Here is a 25,084-nt window from a genome sequence, read left to right as displayed (position 1 = left end):
ATTGACATCTTAGGGATAGGGATAATAGGAGGAAAGATCAATCATGGAAAGGAACCCCAATATCTTAGATGGGTTGTAATGAAGACATCAGCAGAGCCTGCTGTGCTGGGACATAACTGGGAACTCTATTAGATTGATACAAATGAAAATGTTCTTTCATTATTGTTATTACAAACAAGGAGGCAGGGCAATTGATCTGCGGGTCAGAAAGGCAGCAGCTGCTGTCAATAACTCAGATGAAGGTTGTAGCCTTTCACTTATTTTAAGGTTGCTTTCACCTAGTCTATAAAAGCAAAGTTTTACTGGGTTTCTAGGCCACTATTTCTTATATTATATTACAGAGCTGACTGGAGAGAAGAACAGGAGATCCACCTGAGTCTACTGTGTGGCAAAGGGGTGAAGCAGTTAATTAGACTGAGTCACAGGATCATAGATCAAGAGTTGGAAGAGATCCTAAAGAACATTTCATGTAAGCTCCTCATTTGACATCTGAGGAAACTGAGACCCAGAGATGTTAAGTGGCTTGTCCTAAATCATGCAGCAGGTAAATGGTAAAGTTGGTTGGAAAATTTGGTTGCCTGAGTGACTTTTTCAATGTGCCTATACTTAAATTGACCTGTTTTTTTGTCTGCCTCAAGGTAGAGTGTATTATGCAGGAGGCTCTAGATGTGTTCAGGAAAAGTGTTCACCAAAGAAATGGGCAATGACGATATTATGTCAAAAGGTCAATGACAACAGGATCCTTAAAATCACCTCTGAGTTCAACCCGACTTTCTCTGACATCCTCATGCTCTAGGTTGCAGGACTTTGACAACTGTATGTCTTGGTATGAGAAGTCCAGGTTCTCAGAGCATTTAAACCAAATTCACTATCAATCCACAAAGCAAGCAAGTAACTAATGTGGTGTTTAGCTCCGACCCTGTCCCACCATCTTTGACCCATTGCAATGAGCTAGCCAAAGTTCTAGGTGTGGATCAAAATACTTGGGTTAAAAACCTTTTACAACCATTGCTCACAGCTAATATCTTCCCTCCAAACTCAATTTCCTTGGATGTGTTCACCAATCTTCCAGTCATCCAAATTCACAACTTTGGAATAATCCTTAGCTCTTCTCTTCTCCTTAACCTTCATATCTAATCAGCTGCCAAGTTTTGGTGAGCTGATTCCATGATGTCTTTTGCATCTCTCCCCCTTTTTCTACTGATAGAGCCTCCATACTAACTCAGATTCATGAACTGTTTCAGTGGTCTTCTAATTGGTTTCCCTGCCTCCAATCTGCCCTTTCTCCATTCTTTACATAGCTACCAATTTGGTATTCTTAAGACACAAATCTGACCATCTTACCTGATTCTTCAAAGTTTTTAAAGCTTCCCTATTGGCTGTAAGATTAAAATACAAACTCCTTAGCTTGGCATTTAAAGCCTTACACAATTTATCATCTACCACACACTCCTTTTATTTTGTGTTACTCCCCTTCACACTCTCCATTCCAGTAAAACTGGCCTATTAGCTCTTCCCAGTAAATAGCATTCCATTTTCCAGCTCTATAACTTTACACAAATGACCTTCCACATCTGAATGCATTCCTTCCTCACCTCCAACTCTTGGAGTTCCTTGCTTCCTTCAATGCATACCTTAGGTAATACCCTTTATATAAGGCCTTTTTTTCTTTCCTACTCCATCATTTATTCAGATACTCTTCCTTTTGAAATTATTTTGTATTTCTTTGTAATGATTTACTTTCTACATACAGTAACTTGTTCCCCAGAAGAGTGAAAATTCCTTGGCAGAGATTGTTTCATGTTTATCTTTGCATGCCCAGGCTTAGCAAAGTGACCTCAACATAGTACACACTTAATAAATGGTCAATTGATTTAGTGGTGGGTAGAACTTGTGGAGAGAGAATGTTGACTCATTGTGGAGAAAGAATTTGACTCACTAGAACTTTAAGTACCACCGTTGTTGTCAAGGAGCCTTGAAAGATGAAGAGGTAAATATTTCTGCTCTAAGATGTCATCAATTGTGTGTGTGTGTGTGTGTGTGTGTCTGTCTGCCTGATTGCCTGTCTATGAATTTTCATGAAATGCTGGTTGGCAGATTTTCAAGATATTTCTTAGTTAGAATTATTCCCTGATTGATTCTCTTCACATTTCTCAAGGTAACTACAATATTCTAAGCCCTCTTTTCTCTCTTCAAAATACCTACAACCCTCAACCCCCTTCTCTTCTTCTTCCATCTCAGCAAAGGTCCTTCCTTTTCATTTCCAGGTTTTTCTGAAAGCATCCTGCCTGTCATTTCTTATAGCACAATAGTATTCCATTACATTCATATACCACAACTTGTTCAGTCACTCCCCAATTGATGGACATCACCTCAATTCATCTTAAACATTGAGTACTTTAAGACTTCACTCCATAGGGAAGACCTTATAAGGGTCACCAGCTTCCTGATCAGTCATAGTGCAGATGGTCAGGGTCTAATAATGCTGTCTTTGTTTGGTATGCAAGGAGAAAAGAAAGGCTGGAGAGGCCCTTGGAAGTCAACATTTAAAAGACTATAGATAAGGGATTTGCTGGTAACATTGTAAAATGCTATATGTCTGCATTCATAATCAAGGAAAATGCCTAGTTTATGCAAAGGTTCAGGTATTAAAAATGCTTTCATTATGTCATGAACCCAGAGAATGAAATCATCTCTCATTTTGAAGCCTGTAAGAGAGAACACATCTACAGGTAAAGCTGCTATAAATATTTTTCTACAAATAAATCCTTTTCCTTTTCCTTTTCACATCTCTTTGGGATATAGACAGAATAATGATAAATTTTGGGTAAAAAAGATATGCACAATGTTATAACCCTTTGGGCAGAGTTTGAAATTGCTCTCCAGAATCATTGGATCAATTCAGAACTCCACCATCAGTGCATTAGTATCCCAATTTCCCCATACCTTCTCCAACATTTGTCATTTTCTTTTCTGTCATATTAGCCAATTTGCTAGGTGTGAGGTGGTACCTCAGAGTTTTTTATTTGCATTACTCTAATCAATAGTGATCTAGAGTATTTTTTCATGTCACTATAAATAGCTTTGATTTCTTCTTCTGAAAACTGCCTGTTCATATCCTTTGACCATTTATCTGTTGAGGAATGACTTGTATTCTTATACATTTGAGTCAGTTTTCTATGTATTTGAGAAATGAGGTCTTTATCAGAGAAACTTGGTATAATTTGTTTTTTTCACAGTCAGGATTACTGTTTGTATTTCCCTCCGTCCTATTCCCCCATCTCCTTTAACCCTTTCCCTCTTCAAAAGTGTTTTGCTTCTTGCCACTGCCTTCCTCAATCCTCCCTCTTTTCTATCAGCCCTCTTATCCCCTTCCTTTCCTATTACCTTGTAGGCAAGATATGTTTCTCTATACAACTGAGTATGTATGTTGTTATTTCTTTGAGCTAATTCCAATAAAAGTGAAGTTCAGGCATTGTATGCCCCCCCCACCATATTTCCTTCCACAGCAAAAGTTTTTTTGCACTTGTTTATGTGAAATAGTTTACCCCATTCTACCTCTCCCTTTCCCCTTCTCCCAGTTCATCTTTCTCACCCCTTAATTTTTTTTAATGTTATCCCATTATAGTCAACTCACACCTGTGCCCTCTAGGTATATGTATATGCATGTATATGTATACTCTATAGTTTATGTATAGACCTTCTAACTGTCCTAATAATAATAAAATTTCAAGTATCACCTTCCTATGTAGGAATGTAAACAGTTTAACCTTATTGTATCCCTTGTGATTTCCCTTTCCTATTTACCTTTTTATGCTTCCCATTGGTCTTTATCAGGAATGCTTGAAAGTCTTCTATTTCATTAAATATCCATTTCCTCCCTTGAAGGATTATACCCAGTTTTGCTCAGTAGGTGATTCTTGGTTGTAATCCTAGTTCCTTTGCCCTCTGGAATATCATATTCCAAGCCCTTTAATCCTTTAATGTAGAAGCTACTAACTCTTGTGTTATCTTGACTGTGACACCATGATATTGAAATTGTTTCTAGCTGCTTGTAATATTTTCTTCTTGACCTGAGAGCACCGGAATTTGGCTATAATATTCCTGGGAGTTTCCATTTTGGAATCTTTCATAGGAGGTCATTGGTGAATTTTTTCAATTTCTGTTTTAACTCCTGATTCCAGAATATCAGGGAAGTTTTCCTTGATAATTTCTTGAAAGGTGATGTCTAGGCTCTTTTTGATTTTGGCTTTCAGGTAGTCCATTAATTCTTAAATTATCTCTCCTGGATCTATTTTCTAGGTCAGTCATTTTCCCAATGAGATATTTCACATTTTCTTCCATTTTTCATTCTTTTGATTTTGTTTTTATTGTTTACTGATGTCTCATGGAGTCATTAGCTTCCACTTGCTCATTTCTAATTTTTAAAGAATCATTTTCTTCAGTGAGATTTTGTACTTCCTTTTCTATTTGGCCAGTTCTAATTTTTAAAGAGTTTTTTTCTTCAGGGAATTTTTGTACATCTTTTTCCAGGTGGTCAATTCTGCTTTTTAAGTTCTTCTCTTAAAGATTTTTGTGCCTCTTTTACCAAGCTGTTGACTTTTTTTCATGGTTTTCTTCCCCACTCTCATTTCTTTTCCCAATTTTTCTTTTACCTATCTTATTTCATTTAAAACTTTTTGAGTTCCTCCAGGAATTATTTTTGGGCCTGAGACCAATTTACATTTTTTTTTTGAGACTTAGGATATAGCTGTTTTGACTTTGTGGTCTTCTTCTGAGTTTGTGTTTTACTATTCCCTGTCACCAAAGTAACTTTTTATGGTCAGGTTCTTTTTTGTTGTTTGCTCATTTTCTGAGTCTATGTCTTGACTTTTTAATTTTGTGTTATAGTTGGGCTCTGCTCCTAGAGTGGAGAAGGTACTGTTCCAACCTTCAACTTTTTCATGTTGCTATTTTTGGAGCTAGTTATGAGTGTGTGTGTGGGTGTCTTCCAAAGTGGCATGATCTAAGAAGAGGTTTGTTTACTACTATCTTAGCCTGTGCTCTGGTCTGTGAGAAATCCCAAGCATTCTTTTCTGTCCTGGACCTGTGGCTAGGGTTCCCATTCCCCTGTGGCTGCATGCTCAAGTGTGCTAGTGCTCCTTGCCTTGGGATTGCAACCCAGAACCATGTATGGGCAATGCAACAGAGTTCTGCACCCAATGCCAGCAAATGGTCCTCCATAATCTCCTTCTATCCAGTTGTCCAACCTCTTTACTATCTGTGGACTGAGAGTTCTGGAAGCCACCACTGCTGCTGATTCAGTTCCCCCAAGTCTTGCTGCTGGCTTGCTAGAGTACAGCCTGCACTGGGAGGCAGTACTTCTCCTTCTGACCTAAATTGTCTTGACCTGGAAATTGTTTCACCTAATCCTTTTGTTGGTTTTGCCACTTCAGAATTTGTTGTGAGGAGTTATTTTAAAGCTGTTTGAAAGGGAATCTGAAAAATCTCAGCCAGGTCCTACTTTTATTCCACAATCTCAGCTCCACCTCTTTCTCAATGCCCAGTGCAATGTTCTGACATCAGGATATAGATTCAACCTGATCTCCTCTTTGTCTACAAACTTGGACAATATGAATGAAAGTTCATAATAATGACTCAGAGGTATTGTCAGGCCTTCTGATGATAGATAACACTACATTTAAGAGACTTGTGTTGTAATATGTAGCTTATGGAATTCTAATTCTTTATAAGATGATAATTTACTCTCTAACAGTCAATGTATTCAATTCACCAGCACCTACAAGTCTAGATTTTTAAAAAATGGATTTTAGCATGTAGCTGAAGAAAACCTAGGGAAGGAACTTGTGTCCATCTATTCAGACTCACAAAACAAGTTTTCTCTTCCTTCTTTTCTTCTTTTTCTTCCTCTTCTTCTGCCTTTTCCTCTACCTTTTCCTCCTTGTACTCCTCATCCCCCACCTCTGTCCCCAGATCTGGTATTAAATCCTTCACCTACCTCAAATTATTATGCTGATACGCCTGCTAAGGTCAAAGTTTAAAGTATAATGTAGCAGTTACATGAGATTGCAGTGATTGATGTGAGCTATCAGGCACTTACCTTGAACAGGGTATTATTCAGCTGCCTCCCTTGGAAGATTAAAAGTAGGGAAAGAAAGGAGTTGCTGCACTGGTTAAATGAAGGGTGGTTGGTCTCAATGGCCGCAGTTGCGATGGAATTACTGTAAAAAATAGCAGCCTATATTGAACTTGCCTGAAACATCTCCCACTCCTTCTAATGCGTGTCCTCCAGGCAGCAATCCACTCCTCACCTCAATAACCCTGCTACACTCGCTGGTTTCAAATATTAGCAATTTTCAGAATCACCTTTGAAAACTGCTTTCCATAGCCAGGGCCAAAACCTGTGATGGTCTGATGAGGCTTCTCCAATATGAGACGATTACCTCTGTGGGGTTTGTTGGAGGTGGAACGTGCAGTGATTTTGAGGGCTTTTGAACCACAGTGTTGCATGATAGAACTGGGCTGGGATTTCCAAATGAGGCCATGGGTGAGGAGGCTACAATCCAAATCCTTTTCTCCAGCCCCTCCTTCCTTATTCCTCATAACATGAAATAAAACAAATTTTGATCTCAGTCAAAATTAAATAAAAAAAATACCTTGTACTTTTCATGACCTCAAATACCTGCCTGAAATAAAGATGAAAACAATGGCTCATCTTTTGGACACTAAATATTCTTCCATTGATGGCTGCCCGGGGAATTAAAATTTAGGGTAACCCAAAGGGTGTTGGAGCAGTGCAAGATGGACATAAATAGGCTGCAACACACGACCAATTGAGAATTATTTGAGAGCAGTAGATAAAGGATATTAGAAAGGTGTAAGGCCAGAACAGAAGATGTGACCATGATGAAAGAGATAACTGAGGGACATCCCATATATTGCAAAGCTATCTAGCAATATCAAGAGACTAGGGGGAGGCCCTAATCAAAGTAGGTGGACACCCTATGGAGTGTTTAGAGAGCACATAGACAAGAGCACCATATGATGACAGGGCAAGGATGGGATGTGATCTGAATCTTTAGAGAGAATAGCCAAATCAATGAGATAACAGATCCACCTAGACCAGTAGTTCTTAACTCTTTTTATATCACAGATTCCTTGGGTCATCTGATGAAACCTATGAATCCCTTCTCAGAATAATGCTCACAATAAAATAATGTATACAATAAAATATATATAATTACAAATGAAATCCTTTATATCAAATCACAGTTATCAAAACACTTTTTTTTTTAAAAGCATGTTCATGGATCCTTGGTTAAGTACCCTTAATCTAGATGCTAAAATAGGATTATAAAGTATACAAAGGTTATCCCTTTCATTTTCATGGAATCTTTCCCATTTCCTCTCCTGTATTCCACAAGGCCACCAGGCCCTTGTGTTGTGTCCTATTGTTTCTTTCCAAGATTTGCTCTTGCCTGGCTTCAAGTAAGCCCTGCTAACTTGGCTGTTAGGGTGATAATAGCATGAACATTATCCAATCCAGGAATAACTCAAACATTTTAATAGAGGACTTTTGAAAAAGGAACTACCTTTCAGACAAAAAAAGAAAAAGGAATGGTGGGGATTTCAGCCACTGAAGCAATAGGGTGGGGGACTCTTGGAAGAACTCTTTACCTGTCATCCCCATAAATCATATCACATAGGCAGCAGCTGCCTACTCACAAGGCAAGTTTTTTGTGTTGTCATTTGTCTTAACTGAACATTATTATTAGTTAGCATTTACCTAGCCTGTGACTGTCCCAGGAATGGTCAAAACCACCAGCTAATGCCATCACTATATAGTGACTCTTGTATAGTAGGAGATCAATAGATATTTGTTGAATGAATGGAATTTGGGAAAACAAACAAAACCACAAATGACTTTATGTTGCCCAGAAATGGCATTTGCTTGGAATCCTTTGTTTCCTCACCTGTCTCTTAGTATCCCTAGCTTCATTGAAAGCTCAGCTCAGACATCACCTTCTATATGAATCTTTCATTCCTCTAGCTACTAGAACCTCTCCCCTCCAATTACACTGTATTTACTTTAACCATATCTTGTATATACTTACATGCATAAAGAAAGGTAGCATTCTATAGTGAATAGAGTTGGTCCAGCAGCCAGAAAGACTTGGCTTCAAGATGTGCCTCTGACATGTATCATCAAAACACTTTAGGTCTTAGTACTCCAGGCAATTTTTTTTAACACTGTAAGTTTCAGAGAGGATGTGAACTTCCTTTGGTTGAGGCTGAGGCATTCCCAATGCCAATGAATTCAGAGGTCCAGTTCCTATCCCTGTATATATGTATATGTTGTCTTCCCCAATAGGGAGAGGCATGCAAGGACTATTTCATTTTTGTCTTAATATCCTCAGTGCTTAGCCTAGTTTCTGAAACATAGTAAGTGCTTAATAAATGCTGACTGAATGGACTATGTCAATATCTCTGTGAATCTCAAAGAAAAATGAGCTATTGTGGTGGTCTTGCAGGTTCCATCATTACTTTTTCTTGTGTATGCTTTGTTTTGATTCCCCAGGCTCTCTGTCTAAAGGCTCAGAACTAGTAGTTGAGTCTTTTCTATTTGTGTTTCAAGGGGACAGGAATCCTAAGTTGTCTGTCCGTGAACGGTGGGAATAAACCAGGGGTATTACCTGACCTTCTTAGTCAGAGAAGGAACAAGCTCATGATGAAATCTGGCATTGGCTCTCCTAAACAGGCTAAGACATGCCAGTGTTCAGCTTTTCCTTTCATCATCATCATCAAGGCATCAAGGCATTAAGGCAGTAGCAAATCATAAAAGAAGACATTTCTCACCTCTTTCAAGGCTCAGTGTTTGGAAATGGCTCTGGGCCTGAAAATAACTAAAGTTCCTTCTCCTTGGTGGAGTTATGAATTGGTTCAACCATTCTGAAGAACAATTTGGAACTATGTACAAAGGACTATAGAACTGTGCCTACCCTTCCACCTAGCAATACCACTGTTATCTCTGTATCCCAAAGGGATCAAAGGAAAGGGAAAAGAACCTATATGTACAAAAATATTTATAGCTGCTCTTTTTGTGGTGGCAAAGAATTGTAAATTGAGGGGATGTCCATCAGTTGGGGAATGACCAAACAAGCTGTGGTATATAATTGTGATAGGATACTATTGTACTGTAAGAAATGATGAAGAGGATGGTTTCAGAAAAACCTGGAAGACTTATATGAACTGATACAAAGTGAAGTGGCCAAAGGCAGGAGAACATCATACATAGTAACAACAATATTGTAATGATAACCAACTGTGAAGGACTTATAGCTCAAAATTTTAAAAAAATTATTTATATTAAAAAAATTTTAAAAAAAGTAAAAAAAAAATCCTTTTTCTCCTCCCCTCTCCTCCACCCTATCATAGTACTGTAGTTGCTGAGGGTCTAAACTTGACTTTGTAGATGTAGACAACACACACCTACTCACAATGCAGGCTCTTAATATTGTCAATTTGTTAATTGCTGTTCATGGATATCTCTTTACATACCATCTTCTCCCCCATGCTTAAATGATTCTTAGGAATTAACTTAGGTACCTTTAAAAACTACATTTACTCCTTGAGGTCATAGATTAGATATTAGGATGTGATTGCTTCAGCACATGAATTGATTTACTCATAGCTCTAAAGAATCACCAAAACTTTCAAGAAGGTTCCAGAGGAGAATGTGGTGCCACTCCCAAGGAGGACAACCCTGTGCAGTAGAAAACAAGAGCTTTAATGCAGATATCTACTGCTGAACAATGCCCCATCCTCACTTAAGAGCTCAGTCAATCTATGTGAGAGTTAAAACAACAACAACAACAATAATGTGAATAAATTAGGTTTTCTAATAAATTATCTTTATGGAAGAATCCTGTGCTTTGCATGCTAGAATATTCACGGGAAATTAATGAGATTGTTGAGTGGCTACTATGAAGATTTATGTGCTGATCTAGGGAGGTTTTCTCTTTTTTTAAAGTAATAATAAGGATTAAAAAAACAGGAATAAGCAGGGAAAGTTAATTTGAAATAAATCTTTAATCAGGTTTCATCTATTTGAGGCAAATGTCTCCTTTGTTAAGAAGCCTTCACAAAGGCAGAGCCTGGAGACAACATTTTGTAAAAGTATTCTCAAAGTCAAAGTAATTCTGACAGAAATCAAACCAGAAATAATTTCTCCCTGAAGGAATTCTGTTTTAGTTTAATGATGTCTGGAGTGTTTCCATTTAAATGGTGTAATGGGGGGGTTTAATTATGATTCACACTGTCCAGTTTACCCGTGATACTTATATTTTTTCCCATAAGCTTGGAAACTCATTTGTCAAGCCTGCACTGGAATGGAGAAAACAGCCATTAAGGAGGAGCCATTAGGAACCTGATGTGCTCGTGTCTTTCAGTAGAAGGATTCTGTCCACTAGACTTTGAATATTGGCTCAAAAGATGGTGCTCTCTGTGACCTACTCTTATGAATTGCTGAAGAGGGCTGATGTGGTAAGGACAATCTAGTCTTTAGGACTATTGTATGATTTCAGGGACATGGAGAATAACAGTAATATTAGTGATAGCTAACATTTATAAAGCTCTTCAAGGTTTGCAAAGTGCTTTACACATATTACCTCATTTTATTCTCATAACAAGTCTAGAAGGTTGGTACTATTATTTTCCTGAGAGTACAGATAAGGAAACTGAAGCAAACAGAGGTTAAATTATCTGCTCAGGGTCAAATAGCTCATAACTATCTGAGACTAAACTTGAACTCAGGTCTTCCTGACTCTAGGGTCCAGCTTTCTAACCATTTGTGCCAATAGCTGCCCAGCCACCAGAATTCTCTCTTATCTTCTCTGTTGCTGGAAATTTCATTAATAGGAAACAAAGATTTCCATCTTACCATTAGAGATTAGTCTTGTATTTTAATTAGTAGTGAGAGGGAAAGAACACAATGAAATATTCACAACAAATATAAATAATTGTTATCAAGTGCAATAGATCATAGGATTCGTAGGATCATAGAATGAATGAATGAAAAACATTTATTAAATACATATTATATATGTATTAAGTACTGCACTATGAGCTGGAGATACAAATACAACAGTAAGACAGTCCCTCATTCTAGTGGAATACTTACATCATAATAGTGAATGGTAACACACATGTAGGAGTGGTGACCTGGAAAGGGATGGATGGTTTGGCTTGGGAAGTCACAGGGCTAGTAAATGGAGCTGTAGGAAAGTGATTAACGTTTCCTTTGTGACAATATTAATTTGATTACAGTCCTGAGGTGAGTAATATGGTAGAAGAGAAGTTGATAAGAAGATGGCAGGGGTGGAATGTGAAGCATGGTTCGGACTAGCTGGGTATACTGTTTTATCTAATCATGTCAGTTTGTGTTCTTGTACTCACACATCAGCACAACCACAAAATGAGAGTTCCCAAACTGAATGAGTTAAATCCACCAGGGTATAGAATCAGAAAGTCTGATGGTCCAGACAATGCAGTGGCAGGGTGGTTGGTAAGAAGGAGCTAGACTTTATAGTGGAGGAAATTTGCGACCAGAGTAATTTGCTTAAGGTCATACTAATAGTAATCACCAAGGCTGGGACTTGAGCCCAATTCTTTGGACATAGAATCCAGCACTCTATCCACTATACTGTGATTTAGCTTAGGTATGCACGTTGAGCTGCTTCAAAGAGACTTCCTCAAATTTAGAACCATGACTAGCAATATTAGTGCCCAGAGAAAGCAAAATGAAATATACCTGGTGTAAGAAGAACAAAAACTCAGCCTGTGCCAGCAGCACAAATCAACTTTGTAATTCATAAAAATAATTAATACAAATTTAATTGAATGGGACTTAGTTACAATAATGTGCTGATACAGGTGAGGCTATCAGCTTCAGAGCCCACCATGGACAGCAGTTCTATTATACACTGGAAATATAGTGCAGAGGCACCAGAAAATGACTGGACTCATCCCACACCAGATAATGCAGAGGGACCCTTAGTATCCATTTGTAGCAAATTTCTTGTATACTCATAGCTCTGTCGCCTCATTTCTCTCCTTCCTTCTCCCTTCCCTTTTCCTCCCTCTATTCCTTTCCTTGACTCTTCCTTTTTTCCTCTCTTTCTTCCCTACCTTTCCCCTTTCCTTCTTCCCTTCCTTTCATTTTTCTCTTTCTTCCTTTGTTTTCCCTTTGCTCTCTCCCTTATTTCCTTCCTTTTTTTCTTTCTATCTCCTTCATTCCTTACCTCCCTTTCATTCTTTCATTCCTCCCTCTCTCACTTTGCTTTGATCTCCCTTTCTTTTTCCCTACCTTTTTCCTTCTTTCTCTCCTTTCTTCCTGGCTCTACAAATAATTAAAGCCACTTATCGTTAATAATATATTTTTACCAAAGAACTTTTGCATTCATTATCTCCTGGGGCTCTCACTGCCAACCCTGCAGGTATCATACAGGTATTCCACAGATAAGGAAAGTGAGGCTCAGTGAAGTTAAATGACTTGTCCAAGATGAAAAACCTCATTACTGATGGAGGTAACAATAAAAGCTAGGTCTCCTAGCTCAGTGCTTTTCTCACTCCTCTGGAGGTATAAATGGGGAATTGATTGACTAATAGCAAACAACACAGAGGCAAAGAGAAAACCACAAATAGAACATGGAACCTATGAGGTAAAGAGTGTCTCATGTGATCTGGATAATTAGAAATCATTTTGGGGAGCACTCTTAGTAATTTGTTGATACTAGAAGCTGATTTGTCCGCTTGCTTGTCAGGAAAAATGGTCTAGTACAGGGGTAAGGAAACTGCAGCCTTGAGGTCACACGTGGCCTTCTAGGTCTTCCGGTGCGGCCTTTTGACTGAGTCCAAGTTTTATAGAACAAATCCTTTTACTAAGGGGATTTGTTCTGTGAAATTTGGATTCAATCAAAGGGCTGCGCTTGAGGACCTAGAGGGCCACATGTGGCCTCAAGGCTGTAGGTTCCCCACCCCCGGACTCTGGGAAACAAGGAATAAAGGGGAAAAATTGGATTTGAGGTTAAGGGACCTGTAAAACATATATTCACATTTACTTTGGCAGGCTAGAACATTGGGATAGATCCAGTGAGATGAAATTTCACAGGGATACATGTAAAATTTTACATGGGTTCAAATAATAAATTTCATAGGTATAAATAAGATGGAAGAAAGAGGTTAGATAGCAGTTCACAGGGGGTTTTAATGGACCACAAGTAGTTCACTGTGAATCAAGTTCGACATCAGTGTGCTATGGTAGCCAAAAAACCTTTGGTTTCAAGACTACCTTGAGCAGGATAGTGTCTAGACTTAAAAGTATCTCTGTACTTGCCTTTATCAGACCACATGTGGAATAATATATTGAATTAGCAATCCCAGATTTAATGGAGGACATAGATAAACTGGTGAACGTTAAGGAAAGGGTTCCAAGGATGGTCAAGGAGCTTTAGATGGTTCAGTATGAGGATCGGTTGAAGGGGCCAGGGTCTTTATCTTGGATGGTAGGAGCAGGAACGTTGGGAACAAGGGCATAGAGAAGCAGATTTAGACCTAACATGTGCTTATCCAAAGGCGAAAGGAACTTTCTTCAGAATGTATAGGTTCTTCCTTACTACAGATGCTTAAACAAAGATTGAGTTACTTCACATTTACTGTGTCGCAGATATGAGTTTTATTGAGGTACGGACTAGATGTGATGCCATCTGAATTCTCTTTCAATTCTGAGATTTTGTAAATCCTAGCTATATAAATCCAGTGCTGTGTGACTTTGGGCAAGTGACTTCACTTCTCTAGTCCTCAGTTTTCCAATCTGTAAAACATGGATATTGCAATAACTAATCGCTAAGGTCCCATCTACCTCTAAATTCTATGAATCTAAGCTATGGGCACCACACTTAAAGTAGCATGGATGCCATCTTGCTGTTCTTCTGTTGAGCCTGTCCCCCTTTGGAGGGGCAAGGGGACTGTCATGGCTTTCCTTCTTAGAAGGTGTCTTTTTTTTTTTATTACAGCAAATCCTTAGTAAGTTGAAGGTAACAAAATATAACTCCAGTCCAAGCACATGAATGCATTCTCATTTTCCAGCAGACATAAATACTAAGGAACAACTTGTCACTTTAAAAGGGTAAACAGAAAAATCATATAAATTAAGTGGCATTTAAGAAGTTCAAGGTTTATATCACTGCCACAAGGGAAATCAGAGAGAGAGAAAAAAAATGGTTCTTTAAAGCTTTGGTGTAATCAGGTTCAGCTGGGGGTGGGGAGGGTGATGGGGGAGATGCTTTTGAACAGTTGTCCATGTAATTTACAAGGATAATTTTGGATAGAGAATGCCACAAGAGATGAATGTTTGCCTTTCCCTCTGAGCTCCAAGTTGTCAATTCATGTTTAGCCAGGTGCCTAAAAATTCATTTTCCTGAATTTTTATCTTCTGGCCCTACCCATATATGGGTGGGGGATGCTCTGTCTTTGTGGTTTGATTTGAAAGACACTGCCAAGAGGTCCTATTGCCCCCTAAATATCTCCCAGATTGATCTGCCATTTGGGCCTTAAAATTCTGTGTTTGTAGTCATATATGTTACTGGCTTTAAAATATTACCTCTAAAATATTATAAGGCCTTTGTTAAAATGTAAATATCGTATTTGAGAGGTGAGAGAGAGGGAAGCCCAGGGGTGGGGAACCTGGAGCCTTGAGGCTCAGATTCCCCATCCCTGGGCTAGCCCTTTCCCATTAACACAGGAGCAATCATCAATACAATTGCATAATACAGTGAGTCAGTCAACAAACATTTATTAAGTACTTCCTATGTACCTGTCACTATGTCCTAAGGGATACAAAGAAAGGCAAGCATGTTCTCTGCTTTCAAGGACCTCACATTCTATTGAAGGAGACAAACATGCAAGTAACTATATGCAAATTGTGTATGTATATAAATATATATGTATATATGCACACACACACATATACATATATACTGTGTAAGTGGACATGAATCTCAGAGGAAAGGCAGGAAGGGGCAGGGTTTGAGGGGAATGGGAAAGGTTCATTATAGAAGATGGGCTTGAGCTGAGTCCTGAAAGAAGACATGGAAGCTAAGAGGCAAAGGTGAGAGGGGGAGCATTCTATGCATGGTGAACAGCTAGTAAAAAGGCACTGAACTGAGACATAGAACATCATCTGTGTGGAAAAGCAGATGGGACAGATCAGTTTAATCATAATAACTAATAATAACAATAATAACTAACATTTGTATAGTGCCTACTATGCACAACAACTACTAGCTGTCACATGGAGAAATATTCCAAGTAGGGGCCTGAGAGAATGGAACATAGAATGGACAAGTTTTGATAGTACCACGGCAGGCAAGCCCTGATATAATGATGACTGAATGACAAAGCATTTATCAAGTGTGTTAAGCACATATTTTCAGGGCAGACACTGTGGGCCTGGATAACTACAGACTAGTATGAGAGGATTTGAGACCTAGTGGAGGGGGTGGGGATGGGAGCACAGAGGTAAGTAGGTAGAAGATAGAAGACCATCTCTGCCTCATTCTCAAGTTTGCTCTCAACCAAAACTTAGCAAATATTAGCATTTGAGTGACTGTACAAAAGGCCCAAGAGGTTTCAGTAATATTAGAGATAGAGGAGTCCAGGATCAGAAACTCTGTATTCTGGTATTTTTCCTCTCTTGCTTCATGGAGGAATGGCATGTAGGCTATAAGGCTTATAAGCCAGCTTTGTGACATCTGTACTGCATTTACAGCTACAAGGGTCCTATACAACTAAATGCAACTTTTCAGACCTCCTTGACATTTATCATATCATTTGACCCTCTTGGGGCAAATGCTCTGTTATATAGGTATGATCTCATTAAGCCAGCTACTGATCATTCACTCAGAAAAGCCTGGGAAGGGGGGCTCACTTGTTGACTCAATTTCTTGCCTTTTTTCAACCATTCCAAAATTCTTCCATTGTTGCTGCTCCTGAAGAGGAAGGACAACTCTGGGAGGTGCATCAGTATCTCCATTTCCATCAGTGTGGTTAGTGACTAACTTCCATGTTTGGGGGAAAAGAGGATGAGTATGGAAGATTGTCTGTCCTGTTATCCAAACATTTAAAATGGAAGGCAAAAGTCAATAACTATTCAATTCAATTTAGCAAATACAGTTTTGAGTTCCTGCCCCTTTTAAGGCACCATGCTTAGTGTTGGGTATATAAAGACAAACAAAATCATCAGATTATAAAGCAGGGAGTACCTGAGCTGAAACTTGAGGGAAGACAAGGATTCTTAGAGTACAGAGCAGAGTATATTCCAAGAATGGGGAATTTCCCATTTGGTCCCTCATTCTTTAAAAAATTATGATAGAATGTTCTATTTGTGGATTATCTAGAAGCGCATTGCTTTCTGATATTTCTGCAAATTTTTCACTTGGCTAGCATGTGAGACTCTTTATACTCAAATTATCCCTGGAAGCACAGGGAGACAGGGCATAGGGGCATTGATTTCCATCTAGAAAGGACCTTGGAGGCCGTTGAGTCTAACCCCCTCATTTTGCAGATGAGGAATCTCAGACAGAGAGGTTAAGTAAATTGCTGAGGGTCACAGGGCTATTAAGTGTCTGAGGCTGGACTTGAACCAAGGTTTCCCTGAATCCCAGCCCAGTATTCCCTCCATTATGTCACCTAACTACTTCAAAAACTCGTTCAACTGAGGGAACAGAAAGATAGCACTTGAAGCTGCCAATAGGGCAAATGAGGGTCTCAGCTTCTTACTTGCTCTGAGTTTGCTGGCAGGAAGCAGATAAAAACAGCAAAGAAAGCTGGGATCTTTGGGCAAGTTATTGAGGACTAGGCCTAAGATAGGGTCCAATAGGTTTGAGATTTAAAACAAAATAATTTACAGATAATAAAATCAAATTAAAACCAATTATACTAATTAAGCACTAAAAGAGCTCACCTCAAAAAAGAAATTAAGAACTCAGGAAAAAAAGCTGCAAGTAATGAGAGATTAGGACTAACTCCTGACAACTTCCTGTGCTAAATGGTATGGTTTTAGAGAAACCTGAGAGAGCTTGTATGAACTGATGCAGAGTGAAGTGAGTAGAAGCAGAATACTTTTATACTCTAACAATAACATTATGAAAATGAACAATTTGAAAGATTTACAAACCCTACTCAACCATGATTCCAGAGTACAGATGATGAAGAATTCCACCCACATCATGACAAAGAGGTGGTAAATTACATAGGCAGAATGAGACACACATTTTGGACATGGTCAATGTGAGAATTAGTTTTGCTTGACTATATATGTTTGTTATAATGATTTTTTTCCTAGTGAAGCTAGGTGGAAGATGTGGGAGGGAGAGAAAAATCCTTGTTAACTAAAAAAAAGAAGAAATACCCCCAGCTTACATGCTGCCAAAGAAACTTCCTGGTTCATAAAATGCTAAGTTGAGACTTGGAGAAGAAGGGAAGCAATGGGTGATGGGGATGAAAAGGAAAGGAGGGAAAAGAAGTTCTTGTCACAGCCTGGTCAGAAGGGGTACAAACACAACCTTGTCCTCAGAAATCCATAGATGAGACAACCTGGTCAACTCCTCTCCAACAGCAGCCCTCTGGTGTCCCACTCACTCTGTCCATAAAAATAGCAAATTTCACCACACACTAGTATCCTTTTAAAAAATTAATGGTATTTTAATTTTTTCCCAGTTACACGTTAAGACAATTTTTAGCATTCATTTGTACAAAATTTTGAGCTCCAAATTTTTCTTGCTCCCTTCCCTCCCCTCTTCTGAAAATGGTAGGCAATTTGATGTAAGTTATACATGTGCTATCTTGTAAAAGATATTTCCATATTAGTCACAATTAGAAAGAAGAAACAGATCAAAAGGAAAAAAAAATCACAAAGTAGAATACAGTAAGTGAAAAAAGTATGCTTCAATTTGCATTCAGAGTCCATCAGTTCTTTTTCTGGATGTCCTTTGTACTTCATGAGTCCTTTGTACTTGTCTTGGATCTTTGTGTTGCTGAGAAAAGCTGAGTTGTTTTTAGTTGCTTATCACACAATGTTGCTGATACTATCTACAATGTTTTCCTGGTTCTGCTCATTTCACTTTGCATCAGTTTGTACAAGTCTTTCCAGGTATTCCTGAAATCTGCTTGTTCATCATTTCTTATTGCACAATAGTATTCTATTACGTTCATATACCACATCTTGTTCAGCCATTCTCTAATTGATGAGCAGCCCCTCAGTTTCCAATATTTTGCCACCACAAAAAGAACTGCAATAAGTATTTTTGCACATGAAGGTCCTTTTCCCTTTTTTATGATCTCTTTGGGATACAGACCTAATAATGTTATTGCTGGATCAAAGGGTATGCACAGTTTGGTTGCCCTTTGGGTATAGTTCCAAATTGCTCTCCAGAATGGTTGGATCAGTTCACAACTCCATCAACAATACATTACACACTAGTGTTCTTATGATCTAGCCCTTATACCATTGACTACAGGATCATGTTGATAGGAAGGAGAAGAAGAAAGCCAACTAACTTTTCATGGCAGAACAATGCAGTTGTGGTGGCAGTGGTGGTGGTGGTGGTGATGTGTGTGTGTGGGAGGTTGTGTGTCATGTTCTGAGGGAGCTTTCCCTGTTATTGTATGTCCCTGGAGAACTCTTATGCTTTAGACTGTTGTTGTAAGATACCTGAAATCCTAAACACAGAAAACATGGAAGGGTGTGGGTAATGATAATTCCTTGTCAGGAATGGCTACCTGTGTGACAGCATCTCATGAGCCCTATCCTCTTGTCTGTGACTATGTAAGGTTATCTCAGGAGTCTGACACATAGTTTTATTTTTTCCCAAAGGATATATGTCACTTGTCAGAGTAAAAGTGGCTTAAGTAAACTGGATGTTTTAGCTTTGAAAGTAGAAGACCTGAAGAAGAAATGTGTGTGTATGTGTGTGTGTGTGTATGTGTGTGTGTGTGTGTGAGAGAGAGAGAGAGAGAGACAGACAGACAGATAAGAGATAGACTATGTAGAATTTGACATAATGTGATGCATCAGCTTATTATGCTTGATTTGTAAAATTGGCCCCATAAATTATTCCCTATATACCTTTTCATTAATTGCCTTAATGGGGAGCAATGTTCAATTGTTTCCTATTGGGAGAGTCAACCTTAAATTTAGATGGAATAGGCTATGTGACATGATATTATAGGTGAAAACAAGAATTGTTCTGCTTCAAAAAGAACTTAATCAATGAAACCCCACTATTAGACCTTCATTCCTTTAGCTAAATGTTTTCATCTCCATTAAAATGTAAATTTCCAGGGGCTGGTAGAGGTGTGAGCAACAAATAATAATGATTTACTCCTTGAGAGGTCAATGAGTTTCAGATATTTTCATGTAATCAGGTTTTGATAGAGAAAGAATAGGAGGGCATAGAATGTGTGAGATACGAGAACTTAAAATATGGAGCAAAGGGGTCCAATATAGAAAAAGGAAAGTCAAACTTCAGTGATTTCACAATTTCACCTCAGGCCAATGCTCTCCCTTCCTCACTTTTGGGAGAAATCAATCTGTGATAGAGAGAAAATACCCTCTTAAAATTTGTGAAGGATGCCTATGCTCACTGCTCATGTCAGACTCAAAACAGCAATGTATTTCTGACTAAAGCCTGAGCCAAGTTGTCGAACAACTGGGGAATTTATTAGCGTATTTCTTAAATTAATTTAAATGCTAACTTTTGTAAACACACTTTGAATCATGTTCCCAAAACCATGGAGATGGATTTGCTTTGAGTTCTTCCCACTCTCTCCGAGTCCCTCTTGTGACGGAGGAAACACATTTCTGAGCAGTCTGGCCTAGTTTAAGGGCACAGATTGCATCTATCAATGGCCCCTCTGCGTGCTGAACGTACAGCTTTGGCCTCACCTCACCGCTATTGATTCCAGGAAATGAATTTCAGGCTGTGTCTGCATGCAGAGCCAGGTCTTGGCAAAACTGTGAAGTAGATAATGTCTGCCTTTGGACCTCCAGCTTCCTCTTTTCCAGCTTCCGTAATGGCACTCCCTCACTGTTCACTCTCAGATACCCACTGCCACTTTTCTCATCCTCTACCCCTTGAGAAAACTTGTTCTCGGGAAAGCCTATGACATCCACAATATTCACCATTAGCAAAAACAGGTTACAGGAGTCTTCCTTTTTTAGGGGAATTTGCATTTTAAGACATATTTATATGAAGAAGGAAAGATTTTGTCCCTTATTAATGTAATATGGGGTATCAAGTGGAGGTATTTTTATGTTATTCCCCAAATTTATTACTATTAAGCTTTTTATGGTTAAGTCTGACCTTAGGATAACCTTAATGGAATAGAAAAGAAATCTTATGCTTCCTCCCCTTGCCCCTACAAAACAAAGAGACTTGAAACTAATGCAAAATTTTGGTGAAATATATAACATAGTAGACTTGTTTTCAGGAACATCTGGGTGCAAATCCATCCTTTGATACTTGCTAGCTTTGTGGCCATGAGCAAAACACATGCCTCAGTTTCCTCAACTGTAGTAGTATTTGCCTCACTAGATTGTTGTAATAAGACAATGTATGGAAATCACTTTGCAAAATTTAAAGTCCTATGTAAAATGTAAAACGTAAAATGTTATTGTTATTGTTATTATTATTAAAATTATAGCAAAGAGCCATTCATCTGGGGCACAAGAAACTTTCTTGTTTAGGAAGAGCACACACTTTTTATTTCATGATTTTAATGAAATGAAAATGATTTATTTCCCCTCTTAGCAACAATTTATAAATAGGCCAAATTAATTTTCCTTTCTGCTAATACCATCCAGCCCTTGTGAAATCTAATTGTAATATGAGAAAGTTGCCTGCCTTCCTGGTTTTCATTGCTTTCAGGTCTAGACATCACACTTCCCTCATTTTCATTTTAGCTGCATTATACTTGAGCTACAGGTGAACTCATAAAGTGGCCCATAAAGAAGCCCTTCAAACTTCCTGTGAGCTCTTTTCAGTTTCTAAAGAGCCGAGACGATGAAAAATCAGCAAAGAGTTCTGAGCCTTCAGGGGACAGCACTAATAGAACCAAGTGATCAACTACCTCAGTACCTTGGACAGCAGAGAAATTAGAGGCAGCATGGATACAGAATTCTGATCAGTAGCCTCAGTGCTCTCTCTTTATTGAAACTCAGCTGAAGAAATGAGACCCCAAGAGAAATGGGAGAGACTAAGGGGACTTCCTAAGCAGGCTGCCTGGGGCAAAGGCAGCCTAGGGGAGTGAATTCAGCATTATTTCTAGGATTCACAAAGGGCGAATCTTGAACCCATTAGTGATCATAGGATGATAGAATTTAGAGCTGGAAGGGACCTCAGCTGTAATTTAAATCAACCCTTTAATTTTAAAGGAAAGGTAAATGAGTCCCAGAGAGGCAAAATACCTTGCTTAAGGTCACTCAGCAAATTCATGGCAGGGCCAAGTCTAGAACTTGAATCTCCTGATCTCTAGTTCTATTCCCTTGCCAAGTTGGCCAGGTATCAAAGACAAGAGCCTGTTTCATGATTCTGTTGTATGTAGGCCCTTGGATATGTGAAATTATCTCCTGTCCTACCTTCTGGAACATTTGTCATGGGTTGCCAACTCATGCCTTAGCATCTCCAGGGAGGAACCTGGGCAGGGAGGACACCTGCTCCAATTTCCAGATGAAAAGAGCTCAGGTTGGTTCAGTACTCTGCAATGCTGCATGGGAAATAACTCTTAAAAGTTTTAAAGGGTTAGTTCTAAGAGCCAAGTACCTCTGCAGAGATAAAGTTTAAAACAGCTAAGAAAAGAACTCATTTGGGCCCTTCTTATTCAAAATGCTTTATAGGATCATAAATTTAGAGTTGGAATGGTCCTCAGAAATCATCTAGCCCAACCCTTTTGTCTTACAGATGAGAAAATAGAGACCAAGAGGGGTCAATCAAGGTCACACAGAACTGGGACTTGGACTCATGTCCTGTCATTCCAAATTCAGTACTCTTTCTTTCCGTTGTGCTGGCAAACTTGGGCATCAAGAGGGTGAAAGGGTCCATAAGGCATTAGGTGTTGCCTGGACAGATCACCTATGTAGGGCAGACAGTTGCCCCTGAAAATTAGGATCTCAGAAAGTTCTCCCATTCCAAAAGGTGGGGTGGAGGTGGAAAGGAAGCATTCCTCAAAGAGACTTGCTCATCTTCTAGCCAGAAATTGAGTCAGCTGGAGAATGGAATACTTAGTTTCAACTGCCCCCATGTCTATGTTATTTCAGCTAAGATGGGTTTTTAGCTGCAAATCTTTGGTGTCTCATTTGGAGTTCAATTCCTTTGAAATTTCTCTTTGTATAGTGACTCAGCAGGCCTGGAGAGCGAGGAGGAAACTGTCTCCTGTTCTCTCACAAGCTGTCTGGTGACATCCTTCTTGCCCCTGCAGGGATGAGCCCCCACTGAGGATGAAAGGGCACCTTCACTGTGATTTGTCACCTTGAACATGTCAAAGTTCCTTCATGTGGTTTCTTCATTTGGCAGCAACTGAACTAGTCACTGAAGTTAAAGTAGTTGCAAAATTTGGGTCTAGAAGGAGAATCCCTGGTTTAGATTATAGCATACTTAGGAAGGCAAGGGCCAGTCCTCCCAGTTCAGAACTACCCACTGCATTAGGCACAATTCCATACTTAAAGTCACTTTCAGTAACAATAATGGTTGTTGTTTTGGATTGGATCTGTGATTTCATTGGCATAGGGAACTCCTGGTGTGAAAATACCCTCTACTAAGGCAGAGTTGCATTTACTCTGTACTTTGTTTCTGACAATCATCTGGAGGGAAATGAGAGTTTAAATGATTTTACTAGGGTCACATAGCCAGTATTCATCAGGGTCATGACTTGAACTCATGTCTTACTTGACTCTAAGGCCTGTCCTGTAGACACAGCTACTTCGGATGATGATTCTGGTAGGACCTGATCAGACTCAAATTAAAGTCTTCTAGCTGTCTGGCTAATTCTGCTCCTAGGACTTAGGGAAGGCATAAATAACTATCCGTGGGGAAGGAAGTGCGTATGGGAAAACTAGGTGTAATTTGGTTTGCCTCGGGGTACCGATTGCATTTTCAGTCATAGAATCATAGATCTGGAGCTAGAAGGTCCTTCAGATGCCAAGTAGTTCAATCCCTTCATTTTATAGATGAGGAAACTGAGGTTCAGGGAAATGGAATGGCTTGCATAAGATTATAAAGGTAATAAGCTCTAAGATAGATTTTGAATCTGGAACCCCTAACTCCACAGCCAATACCCTTTCCGTTGTACCATGCTGCCTCTTCAACAATATATTTTTAAAAAAGAAACAAGCAAACAAACTGGAACTTAGCACCTAGTTAGCAAGAGTAATCAATTGAAACAAGAAGGTACCAGTTGTTGTAATCAGGCATCTTTCTTTCCTGACAGTGGTAACCCAGGTGAACTCTATGGCCTGTCCCAGCCTGCCCAATCTTGTTCCATCTGGCTGGGGGCTGATGCATGCAATGGATTAGTATTGTCCTGATATGTCCAACCATAGGTATGACACTCCCCTTTCAACATTTGAGGGCCCATTTTTTTGGATGCTTGATGATCTTAGAAAAACATGGATAGACTTGCACAAAATAATGAAGAGCAAAATGAGCAGAACCAAAAGACCATTGTATACAGTAACAACAATATTGTTTTAAGAACAACTTTGAGTGACTAAGTCATTTTGACTATTATAAATACTCAAATTAACTACAAAGAACATATGAAGGAAGATGCTATCTGCATCCACAGAAAGAACTGTTAAATAAAAGTATATATAAAAAGTTTTACATACATACATACACACACACATATACATACATACACACACATACATATTTGTGTCCAATGGTAGTCCTAGGGCAGGGGTGTGTGTGTGTGTATGTGTGTGTGTGTGTGTGTGTGTGTGTGTAGCGAAAAGAGAAAGTTACATAACTTTATTATATATTTAAAAGGAATAGCAAATTGTACATAATAGATTTGCAGTTTCATGTACAATCATTTTTTCTTCCCCTATTCCACTCTGTTATGTAAATGCTTGTTTTATTTCCCAAGTTCAGAATAAAATAAAGTTTTAAAGAATGATGCTAATCTTGGACACTTTTTTTTTGCCACATGTGCCCTGGGAGATTGCTAGGTATGATTCTTCCCAGGGCTCTTGAGAGAAGAGAGGATTTTTCCCCCATTAGGATTTGTGATCTTTTCCTTTATCTCTTCTCCTCTGGTACCTGTCCCTGACAATGTCCTCATGCTGAAAATGCATGAATTCTTTTACTACAATGGGAGGGAATCTCAAGGTACAAACAATACGTAGAATCAATAAATTATAGGCACACAATGTCATGCTACTCAGTTCAAATTGACACAGCTTAAAGCAGTATTTGATTTCATCTGGGACTTTCTAATTCATTTCTTACCTGCCTTAAAAACTCTACTACCTAGTCCTATGGGTCACTGTTTTTCCTTGCTAGTTCATCCTTGCTTGCACTCTTCCATCCAAGGTCAAAATTACTTGTCTTGATGGCATAGTGGACAGGGTATTAAACTTGGCATCTGGATGAACTTGGTAAAAATTGTGCCTCGGACACCCTTTACCTTTCTTAGCCTCAGTTTCCTTATCTGTAAAATGGAGATAATCACATTTTCCTCAGAAGGTTGTTGTGAGGATGAAATGAGATAATTAATTTAAGTGCTTTGCAAACCTCAATGCACTATATAAATATGATCTACTTTTATTATCATTATTACTTATTATCATTCATCTTCTGTCTTGCTGGGTATTTGGTGGGTGCTAAACTTTTGAAGCCTGCAATGACGAGTTATAGTTTCCACCATTTCATCGTCAATCTGCAGTAGTCAATAAGTCTAGGCTCTTAAGGATAATCCAGCTATAATTTTTGGTGGTAATAACAGAAGCCTGAAATTGCTATCATAAAAC

This window comes from Phascolarctos cinereus, unplaced genomic scaffold (assembly GCF_003287225.1).
Source record: "Phascolarctos cinereus isolate Bilbo 61053 unplaced genomic scaffold, phaCin_HiC Scaffold_4;HRSCAF=312, whole genome shotgun sequence".
NCBI classification, from domain to species: domain Eukaryota; kingdom Metazoa; phylum Chordata; class Mammalia; order Diprotodontia; family Phascolarctidae; genus Phascolarctos; species Phascolarctos cinereus.
This window is presented reverse-complemented; position numbering follows the sequence as displayed.